This window comes from Doryrhamphus excisus, linkage group LG7 (genome assembly GCF_037039965.1).
Source record: "Doryrhamphus excisus strain RoL-2023G ecotype Guam linkage group LG7, RoL_Dexc_Guam_v1.1, whole genome shotgun sequence".
NCBI classification, from domain to species: Eukaryota; Metazoa; Chordata; class Actinopteri; order Syngnathiformes; family Syngnathidae; genus Doryrhamphus; species Doryrhamphus excisus.
In genome coordinates, this window is record NC_136363.1 from 11,315,078 (window position 1) to 11,339,112 (window position 24,035).

Consider the following 24,035-nt stretch of genomic DNA (forward strand, 5'->3'; position numbering starts at 1 on the left):
AAAAGAGCCAATATGAAATGTGTTAAAGCAGATTGATTTGGTGTCTTCATTTTCTCCTTTCCTTACATCTGTCAGTCTGCTCCTCTTATCATCACCTGAATACTTCTCATCCCCCCCCCCCCCCCCCTTGTCCTCTATCCCTTTTATTCTTCTCGTCCTTTTTGCCTGAGTGCCACTCGGTAAGCAGCTAAATAAATCACTAAGCAGCCCTGGAGAAGATAACGAGGCAAGCGGGGATACTTTTTGCACTCTGCAGATGTTTTTTGTGTTTTTTTTTTTTCTTTTTGCCTGGAGGAGTGCGGGACTACGGAGAGGATCTCTACCGCCTATCTACAACACCTTAAAGAAATGTATGTATCCATCAAACAAAGGATACCTGATATTAACTGTAGAGGCAATGCAAAGACACGCATCAGTGTATTAAAACTAAAATTAAGTAAAACTATTCACCTTTTAGGGATGCCACGTTAAGGAAAGGGAACAGAAAGGAGTACAAGCAATGTTTCAAGTAACATCTTAACATTCCTAAATGTCTTGCAAGTGTAGAGAGATGATAACCACTATAATAAAACTAAAATAAAGTAAAACAACTCACCCTTTAAGGGCGCCACATTATGGAAAGAGAACAGGAAGGAGTACAGGCAATGTTTCAAGTAGCATCTTAACATTCCTAAATGTCCTGCAAGTGTAGAGAAACGATAACCACTATAATAAAACTAAAATAAAGAAAAACTACTCACCTTTTATGGATGCCACGTTAAGGAAAGGGAACAGGAAGGAGTACAAGTAATGTTTCAAGTAACATCTTAACATTCCTAAATGTCCTGCGAGTGTAGAGACATGATAACCACTATAAGAAAACTAAAACAAAGTAAACCTACTCACCCTTTATGAATGCCACATTATGGAAAGGGAACAGGAAGGAGTACAGACAATGTTTCAAGTAGCATCTTAACATTCCTAAATGTCTTGCAAGTGTAGAGAGATGATAACCACTATAATAAAACTAAAATAAAGAAGAACTACTCACCCTTTATGGATGCCAAGTTAAGGAAAGGGAACAGGAAGAAGTACAAGCAATGTTTCAAGTAACATCTTAACATTCCTAAATGTCCTGCAAGTGTAGAGAGACGATAACCACTATAATAAAACTAAAATAAAGTAAACCTACTCACCCTTTACGGATGCCACGTTAAGGAAAGGGAACAGGAAGGAGTACAAGCAATGTTTCAAGTAACATCTTAACATTCCTAAATGTCCTGCAAGTGTAGAGACATGATAACCACTATAAGAAAACTGAAATAAAATAAACCTACTCACCCTTTACGGATGCCACATTATGGAAAGAGAACAGGAAGGAGTACATGCAATGTTTCAAGTAACATCTTAACATTCCTAAATATCCTGCAAGTGTAGCGAGGCGATAGCCACTATAATAAAACTAAAATAAAGTAAAACAATTCACCCATTACTTTGAAGTAATATTTTTTTACCCCATTCTGGTATGGGGTTATCATCACAGTTTTGCTCTTTGCCATCATCCTATGACAGAAAATCTGAAGAAAAAGCCAAACACACCTGTGGAGATGTTTTTTTTTAAACTGAGATATTTTCCGAGAACATTCTGTCAGTAGGCATTGAGCTGTTCAAAATCATTCTTATTATTTATCACCTATCATACCCACTGCGCTTCAGTTGAGGCAAGACAATGAAAAAAGGCCCTGAGCTGAAATTTCACACTTAGTGATTTTTTTGTGTGTGCAGGCAATCATCAAGAAACAAAAGGCCATATTACACTGAATGTAAGGGGGGAGGGATGGGGGAGGGGAGAGGCAAAACTGTGGCATTAGGGTAATGAAGGGAAAAGTTAGCTAATGAGAAATTGAGAGGCAGAAATAAAAGAAAGATGGCGTTCAACTCCCTGCTGCTTTGCTGACATCACAAAGGAGCACAAAGTTCAAGAGCACTAAACGTGTTGGAGTCTTTTTTTTTTAAACCATCCATTAAGTCATTCCAATGGAGGGAAAAGGGCAGCTGATTGTTTAAGTGGGGGGGAAATGGGAGGGAAAAAAGAAGCAGGAGCACAATAGAAGGGTAGAATATGTCAAATATAGTAATTAAAAATAACTCTAAAAGAATGCCGATGTTAGAAAGCCCATCATTTACATGGTTTGTGTCACTTCAGCTTTGTTCTGCTTAGAGCGTTGTTTTGTCCCACTGTGTTCGGCGGTCAGTAAACGCTCCACAGTGAGCGCTGTTGCGTTGGTGGAGATGTTGTTCATTACTGTTTTCTGACCTCTCTGACGCTTTTTTGAGCCTTCTACCCGGGTTGATGCTGTGCGGCAGTGCATAGAGGTGAGGTTTGGTTCCATTGTTCAAGCTGTGCAGTTGTTTGTGCACCCTTTTGCTAAATGAGGCTCTTTTGTTCATTGGTGCTAACATTAGCATTCAAGCTAACTGTATAACCAACTGTTGTTTTAATAAGCGTCGTATTTACTTGTTGATTTCTGTATTCAATGTGCCTTTGGCTTATCATTATGTTTATGTAATATGAGTTACGTTACTTTACTGATCATTTATTTGTGTATTTGTATTGCATGTACATTGTTACAGCACCACAGCACAAAGCCTTAATAAATCCACCAACAGAGGACAACCTGCTGTGTTCTTTGACTTGAACACACCTTTATTCCTCAGAGACATTCTCATCATGTTGAGAACCCTCTCCGTTTCAGTCAATGCATTAAAAAATGTAAATAAACCAGTTTGAACCATCATACCTGACATGACATGGCTTTTGAAAAGCATCAGTGCTGACAAACTACAATGAGTGATGATAACCATAGAACCAGATAGATTTATTATAGTGGCTATCGCCTCTCTACACTTCCAGGACATTTCGGAATGTTAAGATGTTACTTGAAATATTGCTTGTACCCCTTCATGTTCTTTTTCCCTAATGTGACATCCTTCAAGGGTGAGTAGTTTTACCTTATTTTAGTTTTATTATAGTGGTTATCATCTCTACACTTGCAGGACATGACATGGCTTTTGAAAAGCATCAGTGGTGACAAACTACAAAGAGTGATGATAACCATAGAACCAGGTAGGAGGATCACACTGCTAGCTCGTCGCTAGCATTTAAATACAGTCGACCTCATCTGTTCACAGTTTGGCATTTGCTCCCATGTATACTCACACATTTTTTATTCACACACTCAACACAGAGAGAAGCCAATCAGGGAGGAGCTTTCTTAGTATTTGTTTTTCCTTTTAATTGTGGTAATTGTTTTTAATTCTGTAAAGCACTTTGTGTTGCATGTCTTTGCAGAAAAAGTGCTATACAAATAAAGTTGATTTGATTTGATTTTAGTGGCCAGGTCACGACACAGGTAGTTTTACTTTTACTTTGCAGTTGGTTTAACTTGGTTTGGTTGGTTTAACTTGACTTCATACATTGTTTGACAGTTATTTGGGTTTGGAACTAAATGAACTTGGAAGTCAACCGGCATCATGGAATGTATAGTTATTTGACTTTGGAGTTTGTCGTTAAAAGTGACTCTGGCACACACGCGCCGCCTGGTTCCAGAAGCGTTTATGGTCCCTGCAATGCGACAGCAGCGCTGAGTCAACACGTTCATTCGTTTAAAGATACGCTCGGCGAGCTTTTATGAGCGCCGACACAAATCACATTAGACGAGTCATTTCTTATAGATTACAGCACCTCATCACAGCCCGTATAGGAGGGGGGGGGGGGTGGAGGAGGAGGAGAAATACAGCGAGGGCGGCTGAAATGGAGCGGTCGGGTGAAACGTGTCGTGTCATCGATGTCACGGCGACGCGTCACGCTGTCTTCTACACTACATTCCAACCAGACCCACCGCCATGTTGACTAGAGAGACAGAGATAGCTCCCTCGCAGCCAGATGGCTACTTTGATACATATTTTTCATTAGTTATCATGGAGCGGTTGTGAATCTGGTATAGGGTTAGGGTTAGGGTTAGGGTTATATATAACCTGTTTATGAGCTTCTAAATGTGGTTTTTCACATTGTTAGAGCCCTCTAGAAAATAAATAGCAACCCTATAGTCACCTTTACACTTATATTGCATATATATTTATTGTTTTGGATAAGTAATGCACTCTATCTGCGCTTGTTCATCCTTTTCCTTTTCATTCATCTCACAGAAACACATACAGTCGTCCCCATTTATCGCAGATGGTGAATTTCCGCAAACTATGATTCTATATTAATAATATTTGTGTAGCTACAGCATCATTGCAGGCACACAAGAAGAGTTCAAAAAGAGGTTCCCGCACACTGTGTCACTCTCATTCATTAGTTTATTTAGATAACGTTTCGGTCCGTTTGACCTTCATCAGACATATTATCCCATCTCTGCCCTACACACATATATGTATGTCCCCGATAGGTGCATGCAACCAATCCGGGGACTTAGGCGGTGACCTGTTTTGATGAGTATCACCTGTCGAAGGGCAATAACATTCATTTAACAGGTGTACAGATTTTAACATAATATTCATTCATTCATTCATTCATTTTCTACAGCTTTTTCCTCACGAGGGTCGCGGGGGTGCTGGAGCATATCCCAGCTGTCTTGGGGCGAGAGGCGGGGTACACCCTGGACTGGTCGCCAGCCAATTACGGGGCATACATAGACAAACAACCATTCACATTCACATTCATACCTATGGACAATTTGGAGTGGCCAATTAACCTAGCATGTTTTTGGAATGTGGGAGGAAACCGGAGTACCCGGAGAAAACCCACGCATGCACGGGGAGAACATGCAAACTCCACACAGAGATGGCCGAGGGTAGAATTGAACCCTGGTCTCCTAGCTGTGAGGTCTGCGCACTAACCACTCGACCGCCGATTTTTTTACATAATTCAATTCAAACACAACACATAAACACATGTACAAATAGGGGCAACCATGCCAATGATTTATAAAAAAATCATTGATAAAAATAAAATATATATATATATAATATATATATATATATATATATATATATTTTATAAAAATAAAAAATCAGTAAATACTCAATATCTTTTATAGAAAGAGGAGGGGGGAGGAAAGAAAACCCAAGCAACCCAAGAAAACACAAGAAACAACATTTTTAAGCATAACATGCTAGTGACCTAACTAATTAGCATCCTATTTATTTATTTTAAACTCAAGAAAAGGTTTCAAAACGGAGTGGGGAGTAAGGACAAAGTAAGAAGCCAAAAAACGTACCACTTCCACACAAAACGGGAGAACTTTTTTTTTCACTTTGTGTCTGACATGCCTTGGCTGACTCCATGCAGTGGAAGTAAGGTACTGTAATGTAAGGTCACGTCGCATCATTACTGCTGCCTACAAGCAGTATAACTTATCTTTATGTCCATTAATAGTCAACCACAAAATAGTGATCATTGTTCGTCCCCGGAGCAGCAGTAGCTGTACAGTATATGTTCTACCTCCCTGTTATATGTGGTCCTTTGATTTTGGTGCATTTTGTTTAGTGATCGCCCCCCCTGTTCATTTCCTCACTGCAGGTCCCGCTGTAGGCTACGGCTTGCCCAAATAAAGAGCAACTTCTTCAAGGAAGCTGAAGTGCCTCTGCCTGTCAAGCTCACCACAATATGCTGCTATAACGGCTTTTGAAAAGACTTTGTAGGAGATTGTGGAGTGCGTTTAATCATTATGAAGACATTCCACTTGGCAGAAGAGCAGCAAACATGTCTTTAAACAAGTAGATAAGAGACCCGCAGGTAAGTGTGTGTGCATGGAAGCATGGGGGCAGCTTGCTTTGATTACATAATGACATCAAGCATTGCTTTGTTATTCATGGGGTCTCCACAACAACTGAACCCAGTAGGAGTGAAAGTGTAGCCTCAGCAGCACTTTGCTTTGAGTGGGACGCCTCTATCCCTCCATTGTCTTCTCGCGTGGACGACAGAATGAATCAGCGTTCGATTAGACTTTCATGAGAGAACCCACGGCTTTTATTTCCTATGCATCACCTCTGCGGTCAGAGAGGTAGACGCAAAGCGTGATGTATCGCCCAAAAACCCACACAAATGCATTATGGCGAGGTCTTACAGCTACTTATCAGGGGACAAAATGAGTTTAGAGCAAAGATGGACGCCCCGCGGTGGAGAGAGAATTGAGTGTTCTGTGAATTTGGTATTCATTCTACCTGCTGAAACACTTGGAATATTGCTTGCCAGACACAGTAGTTAGCTAGACAGCCTATTTCAGTGTTTGGTGATGAAGTTTGACAATTCTCATCAACAGCTAGCTAGGGAGCTTGTTAGCTATTTACATAGTTAGCTAGATAGCAATAGTAACAGATGGCTCCTAAGATAGAAACCCATATAGCTACTCCATTTTGCTGTTTTGGGAATTATGTAATAATTGACATCAAGTCAATTTAAATAGCTTTTGGACAACTACTGTAGCTAGCTTTACGGTATGGATCAACAACATAGCTGGTTAGCAACTTGGATAAATAGTTAAATAGCGAGCTTGGTGGCTAGCTCACCATTTAAGTGTGTTGTGAATTAGGTTAGCAAATGTGTACAATATAGAGATGATGGTTTTGCAAAACAAGGAACATGGGAGGGGGGGGGGGGCATAAGTGCAGTGTGAGGAAAAAGGCCAAGCAGGGAGCCATAAACTGCATTTATAAACATGTCGCTATAGTAACCAAGTAATATTTTCACTATAGCGACAGCCCAGGGGAGGGGAAGGTGACAAAGTGGGTCAGCATTTAAACAGCATCGCCACAATCAGGCTAGTTATTCACATTAAAGAAAGACAGAGTATGAGAGCAATATAGTGGTAGTGGTGGAGGGGGGACATTAAAATAAATGAGGCAGAGGATGTAACTTGTGAGGTTTCTATGTTTTTTTTTCCCAAACACACATAGAAAACCACGTGCAGTACCCACTGTCATTCTGTGATTGGTCCTTGTTTGTGTGATTACATCCTTTCCAGGGTGCTCAGAGTTCCATCCCGCCCTTGCACCAGTGTTGGCGAGGTAACGACCAAATAAGGTGTGATTGAACACGGAAGGTAGAGGTCATTTAGCCTGTACTGCTACAGGTACGTGCTTCACATACAGTGTGCCTCTTATCCACGTACAGACTGTGTACCCTTTAGCTGAGTGATTGCACACAGAGGCAATCATGCGTGTACGTGCGCATGTCCCACTTATGTTGTTGTTTTTATTGCCATTATGAAGGTGGTGCACCAACCTTGCCAGCTCTGCTAAGCAGCCATTAATGTAACTACTTTGTAACTATATTGCTGCACAGACAATTCCGACAAAGCTTTGCCCCCCCACCGATGCCACCCACCTTGCTCCAGATCCCCCCACTCCCTTCCTGTTAGTCCTTCAGTCTCACCTGACGGGACTGCAGATAGAAGGCTCACGCAGCCCGTGGCACCAGCAGGGCCAGAGCCAGGTGGGGTCCCTCACAGGGACTCAACAGACCGTGCACGTTTGACTCGGTGAAACAGTGCAAACTGCAGAATTCATCACACGCCCAGTGCTACTAGCAGGCCAGCTGAGGCCCTCTTGTCCCCTTACCACATCCAACAACAAAAGAACAACCTGTCCACCACAGGATCCTGTCAGGATTACAATAATGTACACACTGTACTAGACACATTTTTATATTGCATGTAGACAGATGTGTACGTGTGAGTGGACAAACATGTTAATATTATGTGTGTTATGTACATGCGGAGACTGACTTACATTACGTGTGTGTGTGTGTGTGTGTGTGTAACTGAACATTTATATAATGCATGTATGTGAATGGACAGTCATTATGTTGGCATGTGAATGGACAAACACATTTACACTGTATTCAAGAATGGACACACAGATGCTTACAAGATGTACTGTACATAAATGGATAAATATATGTTTACGTAGTGCACATACAGTACGGATATTTAGAGTACAACTTGTACACGAAGGGACAAATGTGAATGGAATGACAGATTGTTCACGGACAGACATTCACATTTTTTGAGTGTGAGAATAGACTGACAGATGTTTGCATTATGTGTGAACACCACGTGTGTCTTTGAAAGGACAAGGATGTGCTTATGCGAATGGACAGACTGACTGAATTGACAAGATATGTACAACATGTCAGCGAATGGACAGACATATTCACAATACATACGTGAATGGACGGACAGATGTATAAAAAATGTAAGTGAATAGACATACATTGACAATAGGTAATTCAGTGAGCATTATGTGTATGGAAAGACAAATGTTGACATTTTGTGACTATGAGAATAGACTAACAAATGCTTACATGATGCATGTATGTGAATGGATAGACAGGTGAATGGAGCAGGCGTGTATTTGAAAGGACAGAAACCTAGCCTTCCTACGGCTCTAGCTACGCCTACTTAAGCACAGCAGCAGCGGCGGACACCGTGTCATTAGTTTTTCCCTCTTGGCCCCGCCCTCAGTGAGCGATGGCGACCGTGTCCTCAAGTGAGCGTTATCTCTACTCTCATGTGACTCCAGTGTAGTTAATAACATGCAAGCCCCGCATCCTTCATCGCACTTCCTCATCTCTTTCTTCCTCACTTTGCCTCTTCCCACCAGCCATTTAATTGATCCCCTTCCTTTCATTTTTTTTGCTTCCGCTTGCTTTTTTTCCCCTCTTCCACCCCCCCCCCCCCCCTTCCTTGGCGATAGATAACGGTAGCGAGGAAATGTATTCCACGGGGATCCCTTGAGGGGACCGTAAAGAGATGAATGCCAAGACGCTATCACGCAACATGCAAATAGATATACAGCGCTTAAGTTGGGAAGAGTGATGCACACGTGCTGCACATGCAGACTTATGGGGATTTTGTATGTAGCCAGGCAGCTGCTCTACCAATATACATAATTCATTGGGAGATGAAATAAAGAAATATTATAGAAAAACAAAGGAAATGGGACGTTCCAGGAAGATGTATGGCTTTGGAGCACAGGAGGGTGCAGCGACAAAGTATCATTAATGCAGTCTCACAAGGCTAATCAGCATAAAAATCATAGGAATCTACTTTGTATTTGGTTATCCTTATGCTCTACATCCCTGACACCTACACTACAACCACAATAATGAGCGTATTGTTACATGAGTGAAGAATTGTTTAACATTGAAGGTTTGGATTTGTTCTCCCAGTGGCGTTTTCTCGGGGTACTCCGGTTTCCTCCCACATTCCAAAAACATGCTAGGTTAATTGGTGACTCCAAATTCTCCATAGGTATGAATGTGAGTGTGAATGGTTGTTTGTCTATATGTGCCCTGCGATTGGCTGGCGACCAGTCCAGGGTGTACCCCGCCTCTTGCCCGAAGACAGCTGGGATAGGCTCTAGCACCCCTGCGACCCTCGTGAGGAAAAGCGGTAGAAAATGAATGAATGAATGAATGTTCTCCCCGTTTGTTTTTTCATGACCTTTTCAAAAGTAAACATCTTTTGTTAAAGTGTACTCTTGTGAATGTAAATTCATAACAAAGATATAAAGTTATTATCATTAAACAATTCATGAGGAAGTACACCAACTCTATCTACTTTATAGGTGCCTTGTGGCTGGCTGGTGCCTAGTCCGGGGTGTACCCATCCTTCCAGCTGGGATAGGCTCCAGCCCTCCCTTGACCCGAATGAGTACAAGCGTTCTATAAAATGGACGAATGGATAAAGAATGTATTGGAGCTTCTTTGTCGATTGTTCAAGCAAACCCTCCCATTCCAAATCTAATCCAGCCACCCCGCCTCCTTCTGTGGACATCACAGAAGGATATGAACCCCCCCCCCCAGTCTTGTCCGTGCTTCTTTACAAAGTGAGGAGGAGGAGGAAGAAGAAACTTGGCAGACTCCCTTTCATTTTTATCCAAAAATATCCTGCTGAAGATTGCCCACTTACATCCTGCAGGGTAACTTTTGAATGGTGAGAGGAGACACAGGTACTGTTACTACAACGGCTCAGTGAAAAGTACACACTGATAAACAATGCCAACACAAGCAGGCACCTTTGATAGGGAGTCTACTGCAATCTGCTCAATTATGTTTAAAAAAGAAAGTGCTCGGAGGCACAATGCTTGAGGCACCTTATTGCAGATTGCGAACATCCTTTTTAATAAACGATGCAGAAATGTCATGCGAGCGGCTGGAGCAATCGCTCCTGTTGTGTTGTTTGTGCGTTCACCCGCAGACGCCGCTTGCTTACAAATATAGATCAAGCGGGTCCATTTTGACAGCTACATTTAATAATGAGAAACCTGTCGCCTGTCAGGGATCCGAAAGGGCAAAATCTAATTTTACATTCGCGTGGCGATCAGTGTTATTTGTTTTTGCGTCGAGTGTTTTTCTTTACTCCTTTGTGTCTGCATACATAAATGCCAACTTGTGTGTTTAATGCAACTTTCTGGAGTGACTGATGTGGCGACTGAATAAGGAGGAAAGGGAAAGTGTAGTGGCGCTTTCAAGGAGCATTCTTATTGTTATCAATATATTTAATACAGAGCAGTAACACTGTGTATAGACACCTTATGGAGCTGCTGTGATTGAGCCCTGTGAACTCAATAAGTGACAAACGTGACCAAACATATGGTCATGACCAAACATACGAGTCCAACACACGATGGAGTCACTGTATGTGAAGGGACAAACATGCGTTTGTGTACATTATACGTATGTGCATGTGACTACATTTGTATATGTGAATGGCGAGACACATTTTGACAGAAATGTTATGAATGGACAGACAGATGTTTACATTATGTCTGTCCTACATGTGAATGGACAGACAGATGTTTACATTATGTCTGTCCTATATGTGAATGGACAGACAGATGTTTACATTTGTTCTATACTGTTAAGTGAATGGATAGACATTGTGCGAATGGACATTTCATTACATTATGTTTATACTATATGTGAATGGACAGACGGATGATTACATTATGTTTATACTATATGTGAATGGACAGACAGATGATTACATTATGTTTATACTCTATGTGAATGGACAGACAGATGTTTACATTATGTCTGTACTATACTGTAAGTGAATGGAAAGACATTGTGCGAGTGGACATTTCATTACATTATGTTTCTACTATATGTGAGTGGACAGACAGATGTTACATTATGTTTATATTATATGTGAATGGACAGACAGGTGTTTACATCATATCTGTACTATATGTGAAAGGACAGACAGATGATTACATTATGTTTATAGTATATGTGAATGGACAGACAGATGTTTACATTATGTCTGTACTATACTGTAAGTGAATGGAGAGACATTGTGTGAATGGACATTTCATTACATTATGTTTATACTATATGTGAATGGACAGACAGATGATTACATTATGTTTATACTATATGTGAATGGACGGACAGATGTTTACATTATGTCTGTACTATACTGTAAATGAATGGAGAGACATTGTGTGAATGGACATTTCATTACATTATGTTTATACTATATGTGAATGGACAGACATTTCATTACATTATGTTTATACTATATGTGAATGGACAGACAGATGATTACATTATGTTTATACTATATATGAATGGACAGACAGATGTTTACATTTGGTCTATAATGTAAGTGAATGGAGAGACATTGTGCAAATGGACAGGCCAAGGTTTAAAAATACTATGGTTTTACAGATGTTTGTCAGTATGCGAATGGACTGACAAATCACCTTGACTGTACTATATGTGAATGGAAAGACATATGTTTACATTCTGTCCATACAGATGTTCAGATGCCGTGTGTGTGAATGGATAGACCCGACGATGTACTGTCCATATAAAAAGGTGACAAGTGAATTGACTGTAAGTGTGTGTGTGGTCTTTTGTGTTGGCATTGTGTATTCTTCCCTGAGATGTCATTCAAAAAGCACGAAGCGCTGCAGGGTGGCGATAAGCGTAAAGATCAGATTTGGCGCCTCTGCGTTCCGACTGCTTTGGCTCATTTTCATAATTAATTAAAAGGCCTGGTAAATATTAGCATCACGCGGCCGATAAGCTTCCCTGTTGTTCTTCTGGCTCGCCCATTAACTGGGAATTATCTGCGCGCTTCCCTCTGCATCGTCGCCATTGAACTTCAATGAAATGCCGGTTTCTTTGCCGGTGTTCTTTTGGGGGGGAGGGCGGGAGGGTTGGCGTTGACAACCTGACAATCAACATGATGAGCCTGATGTTGCCTTCAAAACCCGTCTTGATGATACACGCCTGCCACATGGCACATCATCATTTCTTAAAAGTTTCATATTGAGAAATATTATTCTCACATCTTTTCATGAATGAACAGAAGGCGCTTTCTCCCATTCCTCCCCCATTTGCTGCCACTCCATTGAAGGGGGTTCTATCTTATGAATTTATTTAAATCTACTATTTCTTGACAATCCAAAATGACTCCCGCTATGATTTAGGAGCTTGTTTACAAGCCCAGACAGCTGCTTTATCCCGAGCTGCCACCAAAGCGATAAAATGAACAATTCATACGCGGCGAAAGGAGGGACTGGAGCCGAGAGGAAGAGCGATGCGAGCCAGGGATCAAACTGATGCGCTCGCCACGACCCGCTGTGAACAAGCCCTCTCAGCATCCAGGTCCGCATCAGTTCCAAAGACTCGGAGTGGCGCCACGGGGCCTTCACTCTGCTCTGACATTCCCAGCTCACTTCCATTAGTCTTTCATCTGTGCTTTCCTCCCGCTTCTGTCTCCTTCGGCATATTTGCTTGTCCTCCCCAACTTGCTCTCCATCATCCTCAACGTATCATTTCAGCCATTACCGTCCGTGCCAATCTGGCGATTATGGAATGCACCTCACATATCCGTCAGCTCATGTGATTGACTTGAAATTTCTCACACAGACCAGGGTTCAATTCCACCCTCGGCTATCTCTGTGTGGAGTTTGCATGTTCTCCCCCGTTTCCTCCCACATTCCAAAAACATGCTAGGTTAATTGGCGACTCCAAATTGTCCATAGGTATGAATGTGAGTGTGAATGGTTGTTTGTCTATATGTGCCCTGTGATTGGCTGGCCGCCAGTCCAGGGTGTACCCCGCCTCTCGCCCAAAGATAGGCTCCAGCACCCCCGCAACCCTCGTGAGGACCGAAGGTCGAGGGCTGATACTGGCACGCAGGGGCATGATACCAGACAATCACGGTTGCGCTTGGCGGTGTTGCGATACGACCCCAGGATGCAGAGAGCAGGACCAAAAGTGCAAATAAAAAGGTAGTTTAATGCAGGAATGGCAGCAGCAGGAAAACACAACAACCGCTACAAAGCAAAGACAATTCACAATGAAACCACAACAGAAAGAGCACACACCTGAACTAAATAGGGATAATGAAATCAGAAGCAGGTGTGTGAAAAGCGCAGGGGTAAGGAAAACGGAAGAGAACAACAAAGGAAGTGGATACCAAAATAAGGGCATGGAAACTGGAACAGAAGGAAAGAAGGAAACTAAGAGAGCTGTCACGAGGGGGTGACAGTACCCCCCCTCAAGGATGGATCCCAGACGTCCCAAAAGTTCCACAGGCAAAGAGGGATGGGAGGCGGGGAGACCGGAGGTGGGTTGCTGGCCGGACCTCTCCGGAGGTCGGCCAGGGTGGCAGGGCCACGCAGGAGGGCGGCCTGCCGGGTGAGCAGCCCGAAGGGAACCGGGCTCCTCTGGAGGACGGCCATGACGGCAGGCCCAGCAGAAGCCATGGGTGGACCCCTCTGGTGGTGGGCCTGGCAGGGGAGGCCCGCCCACCGTGGAAGAGGTGGCGCCGGAGGAGGCGGCAGCGGCGGCGGCGTGGCGTCCCGCCGTGGAAGAGGTGGCGCCGGAGGAGGCAGCAGCGGTGGCGGCGTGGCGTCCCGCCGTGGAAGAGGTGGCGCGGCGTCCCGCCGTGGAAGAGGTGGCGCCGGAGGAGGCGGCGGCGCGGCGTCCCGCCGTGGAAGAGGTGGCGCCGGAGGAGGCGGCGGCGTGGCGTCCCGCCGTGGAAGAGGTGGCGCCGGAGGAGGCGGCGGCGTGGCGTCCCGCCGTGGAAGAGGTGGCGCCGGAGGAGGCGGCGGCGTGGCGTCCCGCCGTGGAAGAGGTGGCGCCGGAGGAGGCGGCGGCGTGGCGTCCCGCCGTGGAAGAGGTGGCGCCGGAGGAGGCGGCGGCGTGGCGTCCCGCCGTGGTATCGGTGACGCCGGAGGAGGAGGCGTGGTATCCCGCCGTAGTATCGGTGACGCCGGAGGAGGAGCGGCATCCCGCCGCTGAAGAGCGGACGCCGGAGGAGGAGGGGCGAGTTCTGGATCTTGGCTGGACTGTGAAACAGAGGAACAGCAATGTGAGTCTTGGGCGAATGGTAACATACCGGACAGCACATCCCGGTTAGCTGCTAGAACCGGTCGTGCTGGAGGTCCGGTGGGCTGTTCCTCCTCGGGCGACCAGCAGAGGGCATCGTCCTCCGACGCACTGCTGGTCCTACTAGCCCCCCCCTTCCGAAGGCGGATTCCAGACGCCGTATGCTGCTGGATGTGGAGCCAGGGACGGGAGGAGGGGGACCTGGAGGAGGGTCTTGAGTTCCTCCTGTTTAGCTGCCCGGACCAGGTCTACAAGGGACCTCAGGCGGGGTTTGGGCACAGGAGGAATCCGGGCTGTCACGCTGCTTGGCACGAGAGCCGGGGTTTGGGAACCCTTGGGGCTGTGCGGTTTGGGCACAGGAGGAATCTGGGCCGACACGCAGCTTGGCACGGGAGCCGGGGTTCGGGAACCCTTGAGGCTGCGTGGCTTGGGCACAGGAGGAATCTGGGCCGTCACGCAGCTTGGCACGAGAGCCGGAGTTTGGGAACCCTTGAGGCTGCGTGGCTTGGGCACAGGAGGGGAACGTGCGTCGTGGTCCTCTTCGTGTTGCATGGGAGGCAACGGGGATTCCGAAGAGGTGGGCAGCTGGGGCTCGGCGGGCAGTCGTGACGTGGGAGTCATCGGCAGCAGCGAGATGGGCCAGCACTCAGTGACTGCGTGAGCTGAGGGTTGTGCCCTGGCTTGGCGTGACGAGGAGGAAGGTTGGTGGTTTCATTCTGTCACGGTTGCGCTTGGCGGTGTTGCGATACGACCCTAGGATGCAGAGAGCAGGACCAAAAGTGCAAATAAAAAGGTAGTTTAATGCAGGAATAGCAGCAGCAGGAAAACACAACAACCGCTACAAAGCAAAGACAATTCACAATGAAACCACAACAGAAAGAGCACGCACCTGAACTAAATAGGGATAATGAAATCAGAAGCAGGTGTGTGAAAAGCGCAGGGGTAAGGAAAACGGAAGAGAACAACAAAGGAAGTGGATACCAAAATAAGGGCATGGAAACTGGAACAGAAGGAAAGAAGGAAACTAAGAGAGCTGTCACGAGGGGGTGAAGCCCGCTCGTGACACAAACCATGTGATGATCTTATTATCACATACTATTTAATCATGAGCTTATTATCACGTACTATTCAATCAAAAGACCATTTTGTTTCCAGAAAATGTTCAGTTTATTACATGTATTATATCTAAACAGTGTAAACAAAATAATTGCAAAAATATTTCAACAATAATATTTTATCAACAGTCTTATCTTATCAATGTCTGACAATTAAAGTTCCAATAATCAAGTTTGGGTTTTTTGGTGACTGGAGAAGCACTAGGAATATTTATAGTGTGTGTTCACGCTCGTGCGCTGTTCTCTGATTGGTTGTTTCACGGGCACGATACCAGAGCAGCGCGCTCTGAGTGGACAGCTACGGGGGCTGATACTGGACATGGTTAAACTCTATATTTTATCAGTATCACTGCCCTGGACTTTGACACAGTTCATTTCGGCCTTTTCCCGTATCATTCATGGGCGCTTTCTAGGGTACAGGGACAATTAATACTGCAGTATGTGATAATCAGTATTACAAGTATGTACAGCGGATGCTAGATTGGGGGGGGGGGCTGTTCTAAAAATACCAGTGTCGGTGTGGACATGGCCGAACTCTTCTCTCCGGCAAGCCAGTGCAGCAGTAGCAGCAGCAGTGTTTACTCTCCAGCACGCAGCCATCTCTGCACCAGTGAGTGTGGACTGCTGCTGTCAGGATTAAGGCCTCGTAATGAAGAGCAAAGGGAGAGGCGTGGGGGCCCGAAGGCTGGCTTAGGGCACCACTGCACTGGATCAATGCAGCGCATAAGTGTTGGAGCGCACCACAGTTGGGCCTCTTTTGACAAACTCCCTTCACACGGAAACACTCCATCAGATATGAGACTTACAGATCGATGGCAGCCAAAGCTAATGCTAATGTTTATGTTCTAAACTGTGAAATATCAAGCAGCAGCTTTATCTAATTGCTCATGAACCATATGCTCGCAACACTGCGCCGTGAATTAGCGGAGTCCCTGCAGAGGGAAAGATTAGGGAAATAAAAAAGTCCTCCTTTCCCTATTAAGTACCCAAAGGCGACAGGCGACCTGGAATCAGGTGCGACCTCAATAAATACGGACCCGCGCTGCACAGAGTGAGTGTCCACTTTAATTGCACATTCTCCCACGGTAATTGACAGAATAATTAAGGCTCGGAGGAGTCACTGGAAGCATCTGCGGCGGTCAGGAGAGGATGTCTGACAAGGGCTAACGGGGAGGATGATGAAGAAGCAGTAAACTAATAAACAGCATGAGTGTCATGATACCGTCTAGTCTTGCAGAGACAGCTGCACTTCAGCATCAATTTAAAAGACCATCATGCACATGAGGGAGCGCAGAGGTGTGAGGAAAGGGTCCGCGTCAAACAACGAAATAAAGGCCTCTCCGTATAAACAACCCTTTGTGGACAACTGGTACTCTCTGCAGTTGAGTAAATGTCCACTTTTGGTGATTGTAGGAGTCTTCAGTCTTCTACAGTTCAATACGACTTTCTCTTGTTCCAAATCAGGAGATGCTAACCTGTAATAAAAGCAGGAAAAGGACCCGGGGAGGGGCTAAAAGAGCGCTTGAGTAGCTAGTCAACACAACTCGGCTCCCACAACATCAAGGTGGTCCCTGGAGAGGAAACCGGCGCAGGTCCGCCGAGGCCCGTGGGAACAGCCGGCATACATTACTGCCAGCGGCGCCACGGGGCCGCCTCCGCTCGCGCTGCTGGAAATATAGCGTGGAGCACGGGGGGGCCGACACAAGCGTTTTTACGACAAAGTGTTGCCGCAGTAAAAGGTTACGTGAATGATGAGGTCGGAAGAAGAGAGCAGGAACTTGTTGAATATTTCACAAGCTCTCATTTAGTCGTCCCAAAACTGGGATGATTATGACCGTAAAAGGAGATGAGCCTCTCCTACCAAACAACATCTGTCCCGCAACCTTAATCTGGTATTTGGGGGGCAATTCAACTGTAGAAAATACATTCAACCTTTTCAGCGATGAAACACTTTTACTGCATCGCAAAAAGTAAGGGGAAATAGGAATACAACTACAGGAGGCTAATAAGTGACATCATGTGACCTGCATGTTAACCAAGCTACAGTGAAATTCTTATTATTAATCCCACTTTTTCCGACATTCCTATTTTTCCAGAATGCTGAATGCCTTTCATCTAATTAGATCAAAGGCATTCCGACATCAAAATGGGCACTGCTCATTTTTGTCCCCTCCCCCATCACACCCACGCATTGACGCTCACAGTCATCTAGTTGTCATTAACATTGCTATGCCAAAGAACTATTTTTCTGGCGTAGTGACACCTCGCCACACCACACAAACACTGGCTCACAGTGCCTCAGGTAACGCTACATACTGGAGCTGCGGCAGTTTGAATGTTAAAGTTAGGCGTAATGTGTAAAAATAAGTTAACCACTGCTGATGATGCTGTGAAAACATTCATTCATTTTCTGCCGCTTATCCTCACAAGGGTCGCGGAGGGTGCTGAAGCCTATCCCAGCTGTCTTCGGGTGGCGAGAGGCGGGGTGCACCCTGGACTGGTGGCCAGCCAATCACAGGGCACATATAGACAAACAACCATTCACACTCACATTCATACCTATGGACAATTTGGAGTGGCCAATTAACCTAGCATGTTTTTGGAATGTGGGAGGAAACCGGAGTACCCGGAGAAAACCCACGCATGCACGGGGAGAACATGCAAACTACACACAGAGATGGCAGAGCCGAGCGGCGTGCCGTGATGTTGTGCTGCTTTAGAGGCGTATCTTTCAGTCAAATTCCAAAGAGTCATTGGTTTCTCCGGGTCATCTGCCAGTCAACGTCCTCTGGAGGCCTGCAAATCGTACATTGACAACATCAGCGACGTTCTTTTAATGAGCCGCTGCGTGTTTGAGTTAGAAAGGCAGTGAAAGTGCATAGTCGTAAAGATACATACATATTTTTTCCTCCCCGCCCATGCCATGTCTACTTGGATTTGGCCCACTTTTTCTGCTAAAAGCCTCCCAGGACAGAAAAGGCTGCGAAGTCCTGAGAGGAATTATAAATCTCAAAGACGCAGGAAGACTGAAGCGAAGGAGGGATAAAGAAACCCAGCGAGAGAGAGAGAGAGAGAGGGTACAGAGAGGCAAATATAAGATGGGAAGAGATGGTTGGAGTGTTCTAGCGAGTGTGAAACTACTTAAATAAACAGAGTGTGGCAAGGGCGCATGGCGAGCTTGCATTTTTTATTTTTTTTTTAAGAAGGAAGATGTATAACGCGAGATGGTGTGTGTCACCCAAAATTTGATTATGAAGCAGACCGGAACCGGGCTGGGAGGCAATGAGGGTGAAATAAAATTTAAAAAGTGTTGGAATAGAGGGGGAGGATATGATTGAATGAGTTGAGAAAATGAACGGAAACAGACGCAGCAACGAGGAGGAGGAGGAGGAGGAGGGTGAATACTTCAGACTTCTTCGGCTTTAAGGAAAATACTTTTTTTTTGTTTTTTTTTGCTATTTGACTACAGTGAAGATGGCAGCACTTTCTGTTAGTAGCCTAGCATGATTAGACAGCTAACTATCATAGAAAAATGACTCATAAGAAAATAATAAAATAGCTCATGTATAGTAAGTAGTGCGGCACGGCGGCACGAGTGGTTAGCGTGTAGACTTCACAGCTTGGAGACCAGGGTTCAATTCCACCCTCGGCCATCTCTGTGTGGAGTTTGCATGTTCTCCCCGTGCATGTGTGGGTTTTCTCCGGGTACTCCGGTTTCCTCCCACATTCCAAAAACATGCTAGGTTAATTGGCCACTCCAAATTGTCCATAGGTATGAATGGGAGTGTGAATGGTTGTTTGTCTATATGTGCCCTGTGATTGGCTGGCCACCAGTCCAGGGTGTACCCCACCTCTCGCCCAAAGACAGCTGGGATAGGCTCCAGCACCCCTGCGAACCTTGTGAGGAAAAGCAGTAGAAAATGTATGAATGAATGAATGAGTTGAGAAAATGAACGGAAACAGACCCAGCAACGAGGAGGAGGAGGAGGAGGGTGAATACTTCAGACTTCTTCGCCTTTAAGGAAAATACTTTTTTTTGGTTTTTTTTTGCTATTTGACTGCAGTGAAGATGTCAGCACTATATATTAGTAGCCTAGCATGATTAGACAGCTAACTATCATAGAAATATGACTCATAAGAAAATAATAAAATAGCTCATGTATGGGTTCAATTCCACCCTCGGCCATCTCTGTGTGGAGTTAGCATGTTCTCCCCGTGCATGCGTGGGTTTTTTCCGGGTACTCTGGTTTCCTCCCACATTCCAAAAACATGCTAGGTTAATTGGCCACTCCAAATTGTCCATAGGTATGAATGTGAATGGTTGTTTGTCTATATGTGCCCTGTGATTGGCATCCAAAAATGACATTGTATGAATGGATATTTTCTAATGATTACAACTACAAACAATACCAAACATAGAAATACATAATGTCATGCTCTGGAGGACAAGAAGTGTGACTTCCTGTATGCTTTTATTTTGTATGGCCTGCTTCCTGCCAGGTGTATGTGCAGCTGCTTTACCCCGGTGGAACTTTGCGCAGCTGTTTGCGATCACCATCAGTTCGGTCATTGTTGCCGTTGTCATAGTTTCACTGGTCCATGCCGTCACCTGAACGCCTCGTCTCACTTGTTGCGACTTCCCAGGACTACACGTTTGAGATTTTTCTCTGTCGACCTTTGATTGACTTTTCCTGCACAACTGTGAGTACAAAAATTCCCATTCCAATAGATTGTGTCCAAGTTCCGAGGATGCAGTGGAAGGAATGAGTGGTTTTGCTTGCATGGAGAGCCAGTACACATTTTCTTCTTGTTTTGTGGGGTTCAAAGGTCAGCTGTTCAAGTGTCACAAGGGGCTCGAACCCACGGTCGTGGCATGAAATTCAAGCCGGACACGAGGCTGGTGGAGGAAAAGGGCCATGAAGCGACCATTAACATCGCAAAGGTGAAGAACAATGTCTCCTGGAACATCCGTGTCTTCTCATGCTCCTGTGCTTCTCCCTTGCTTGTTTTTGTGCCACTCCTCCTCCTTCTCCTCCTCCATCATTTTCTCTCTTTTTTTTGATTGTGCCTCTGACTTCCTGGCCCGGGCTCGCTCCGACGCTCCACTGGTTTGCAGGAGATGTCGTCTTTTCTTCTCCGACGCCTCGTGATGGAGAGATGGCCCGTGGGGTGAAGGCGGCCAAGAAGCGTCAAGAGAAATACATTCCTCTTTCTTTTTCCGTGCACAGGATCGCTTTGGCATCCTGCTAGCAGGCTAACCCGCAACCGATGATTAGTGTCATTTATTTGTAATAATAGACTAAACCTAATTTGTACAGTAGATGTGTTCATCGATTACAAAAGATACATTTTTCATCACTTTTTGGCAAATCTTTCGCTATGTTTTGTACATTAAAGATGCCAAAACCAATCCAATGTAGGTTAGCATATGCTAAGCTATCTGAACAAAAGCTTTGTTTTTTTATGGATGCCATCCATCTTTTACACCGCTTAGTCTCACCAGGGTCACTGGGGTAGGCTGGAGCCTATCCCAGCACTCTGGACTGGTCGCCAATTAAACTAAGATTAGCTTGCATTGAACAAACGCAGTGGTGCAGTGGTTTGTGAGTGCTCCTGCTCGAGGCTTGTGTTGTCCACCCCTGCGGTGTTTTCATTTGCAAGTATACATCAGGAGATTCATTTAGGAAGGCGATAGATGCAGCGAGCACTAACATGCATACTGTGTTGTCATTTGTGTTTTATTTGCACATCTCAGCACGCCGGCTCGTCCCCTGGCTCCCCTTTAATGAGCCATCCTCTCTCCAATGGGCCCCGTTGAGGCTGCCGTGATCTGGTCACTTTGGCCATTCCGCCTTCTCCTCCGGGGTTTAAACACATCGAAATCATGCAACCAATCTTTGACGGAGGTTGGCGGCTGTGCAGGGAAGTCATAATGGCGCATTAGCAACGCTCCCTGTGCTGGACAAGATGGAGCCACAAACCCGAGGAATCATCATCAAGCTGGAAAGGGGTATGCACGCTTTGAGCTACGCCTCTCTCTCTTTCGAGGCGTTATCGTTTAATTGCACGCAGCTACGCGGGGTCAGCGAGGGTTATCCATAAAGTCGAGCTTATAAGCATGTATCAGTGTCACTGGGTCCTCCATTAGTGTTGGTGTATCGATCTTCAAGGCTCATTGCCATCAAATGAGCTGCACGGTGATCAGAGCTGGGATGAAGATTTTTAGCCCTAATGCGACCTCAGCGCAATCGGTCTCATTATCACGATGGTACAGGCGCAACTTCACGCTGGCGTAATTAGCGCACGCCTATAATTAAGCCACCGCTCGCTGCATAGTATTGGATTGTTTTGTAGCCATTTGCATTTTGGGTTATTAACTTTGCAGCTAATGGCCTCTTCATTAGGCACGGTAGTGGGCAGGCGCGGGACTATCTTACCCACCAGGAGGTCCTTGTTTTTCTTCCATTCTAATACACGATGGGTTTTGTTTAATACAGAGCACTGTTACAATTAGTACATTGATATTGCATTATAAAACAGTACTATGACATAAATATTTTAATATAATGAATATAATTCATTCTTTGATTACCAAAGTAAAGCACTGCATAAATTAAAACAACCAATTGTGGTACAAACTCCTACTAAATGAAGAGCTAATGAGTAGTTACTGGGGAACTAATGAACTAATGAGTAGTTACTGAGGAATTAAGGAACATGTACATTAAGAGTAGTTGCTGGGAAACTAAGGAACATACATTTAGAGTAGTTACTGGGGAACTAAGGAATATACATTTACAGTTGTTACTGGGGAACTAATGAGTAGTAACTGAGCAACTAAGGAACATACATTTAGAATAGTTACTGAGGAACAAATTAACTAATGAGTAGTTACTGAGGAACTAAGGAACATGCATTTAGAGTAGTTTCTGGGGAACTAATGGACTATTGAGTAGTTACTGAGCAACTAAGGAACATACATTTAGAGTAGTTACTTGGAGACTAATGAAGAACTAATGAGTAGTTACTGAGGAACTAAGTCACATGCCTTAGAGTAGCTGTTGAGGAACTGAGGAAGAACTAATGAGTAGAGTTGTTACTGGGGAACTAAGGAACATACATTAAGAGTAGTTACTGAGGAACTAAAGAACTAATGAGTAGTTACTGAGCAACTAAGAAACAAAATTAGAATAGTTACTGGGGAACTAATGAAGAACTAATGAGTAGTTACTGAGGAACAAATTAACTAATGAGTACTTACTGGTAAACTAATGAACATACATTAAGAGTAGTTACTGAGGAACTAAAGAACTAATGAGTAGTTACTGAGGAACAAATTAACTAATGAGTACTTACTGGTAAACTAATGAACATACATTAAGAGTAGTTACTGAGGAACTAAAGAACTAATGAGTAGTTACTGAGGAGCTAAGGCACATGCATTAGAGTAGCTGTTGAGGAACTGAGGAAGAACTAATGAGTAGAGTTGTTACTGAGAAACTAAGGAACTAATGAGTAGTTACTGAGCTACTAAGGAACATACATTTAGAATAGTTACTGGGGAACTAATGAAGAACTAATGAGTAGTTACTGAGGAACAAATGAACTAATGAGTAGTTACTGAGGAACAAAAGCACATGTATTTAGAGTAGTTGTTGAGGAATGAATCGAGTTGTTACTGAAGAACTAAGGAACCTACATTTAGAGTAGTTACTGAGGAACGAATGAAGAACTAATGAGTAGTTACTGAGGAACTGAGGCACATGCATTTAGAGTAGTGCAGGAACTAATGAAGAACTAATGAGTAGAGTTGTTACTGAGAAACTAAGGAACCTACATTTAGAGTAGTTACTGAGGAACGAATGAAGAACTAATGAATAGTTACTGGAGAACTAAGTCACATGCCTTAGAGTAGCTGTTGAGGAACTGAGGAAGAACTAATGAGTAGAGTAGTTACTGGGGAACTAAGGAACATACATTAAGAGTAGTTACTGAGGAACTAAAGAACTAATGAGTAGTTACTGAGCAACTAAGAAACAAAATTAGAATAGTTACTGGGGAAATAATGAAGAACTAATGAGTAGTTACTGAGGAACAAATTAATGAGTACTTACTGGTAAACTAATGAACATACATTAAGAGTAGTTACTGAGGAACTAAAGAACTAATGAGTAGTTACTGAGGAACAAATTAACTAATGAGTACTTACTGGTAAAATAATGAACATACATTAAGAGTAGTTACTGAGGAACTAAAGAACTAATGAGTAGTTACTGAGGAGCTAAGGCACATGCATTAGAGTAGCTGTTGAGGAACTGAGGAAGAACTAATGAGTAGAGTTGTTACTGAGGAACTAAGGAACTAATGAGTAGTTACTGAGCAACTAAGGAACATACATTTAGAATAGTTACTGGGGAACTAATGAAGAACTAATGAGTAGTTACTGAGGAACAAATGAACTAATGAGTAGTTACTGAGGAACTAAAGCACATGTATTTAGAGTAGTTGTTGAGGAATGAATC

General features: G+C 44.2%; 1 long non-coding RNA gene across 1 annotated transcript; it reads left to right on the forward strand.

Moving 5' to 3' along the window:
• The first annotated feature begins 297 nt into the window (after positions 1–297).
• Positions 298–7,653, forward strand: LOC131101647 (uncharacterized). The gene is made up of 3 exons (XR_013627609.1): positions 298–350; positions 5,567–5,782; positions 7,011–7,653. It is a non-coding gene; the product is annotated as an uncharacterized LOC131101647 (long non-coding RNA).
• Positions 7,654–24,035: the final 16,382 nt, after the last annotated feature.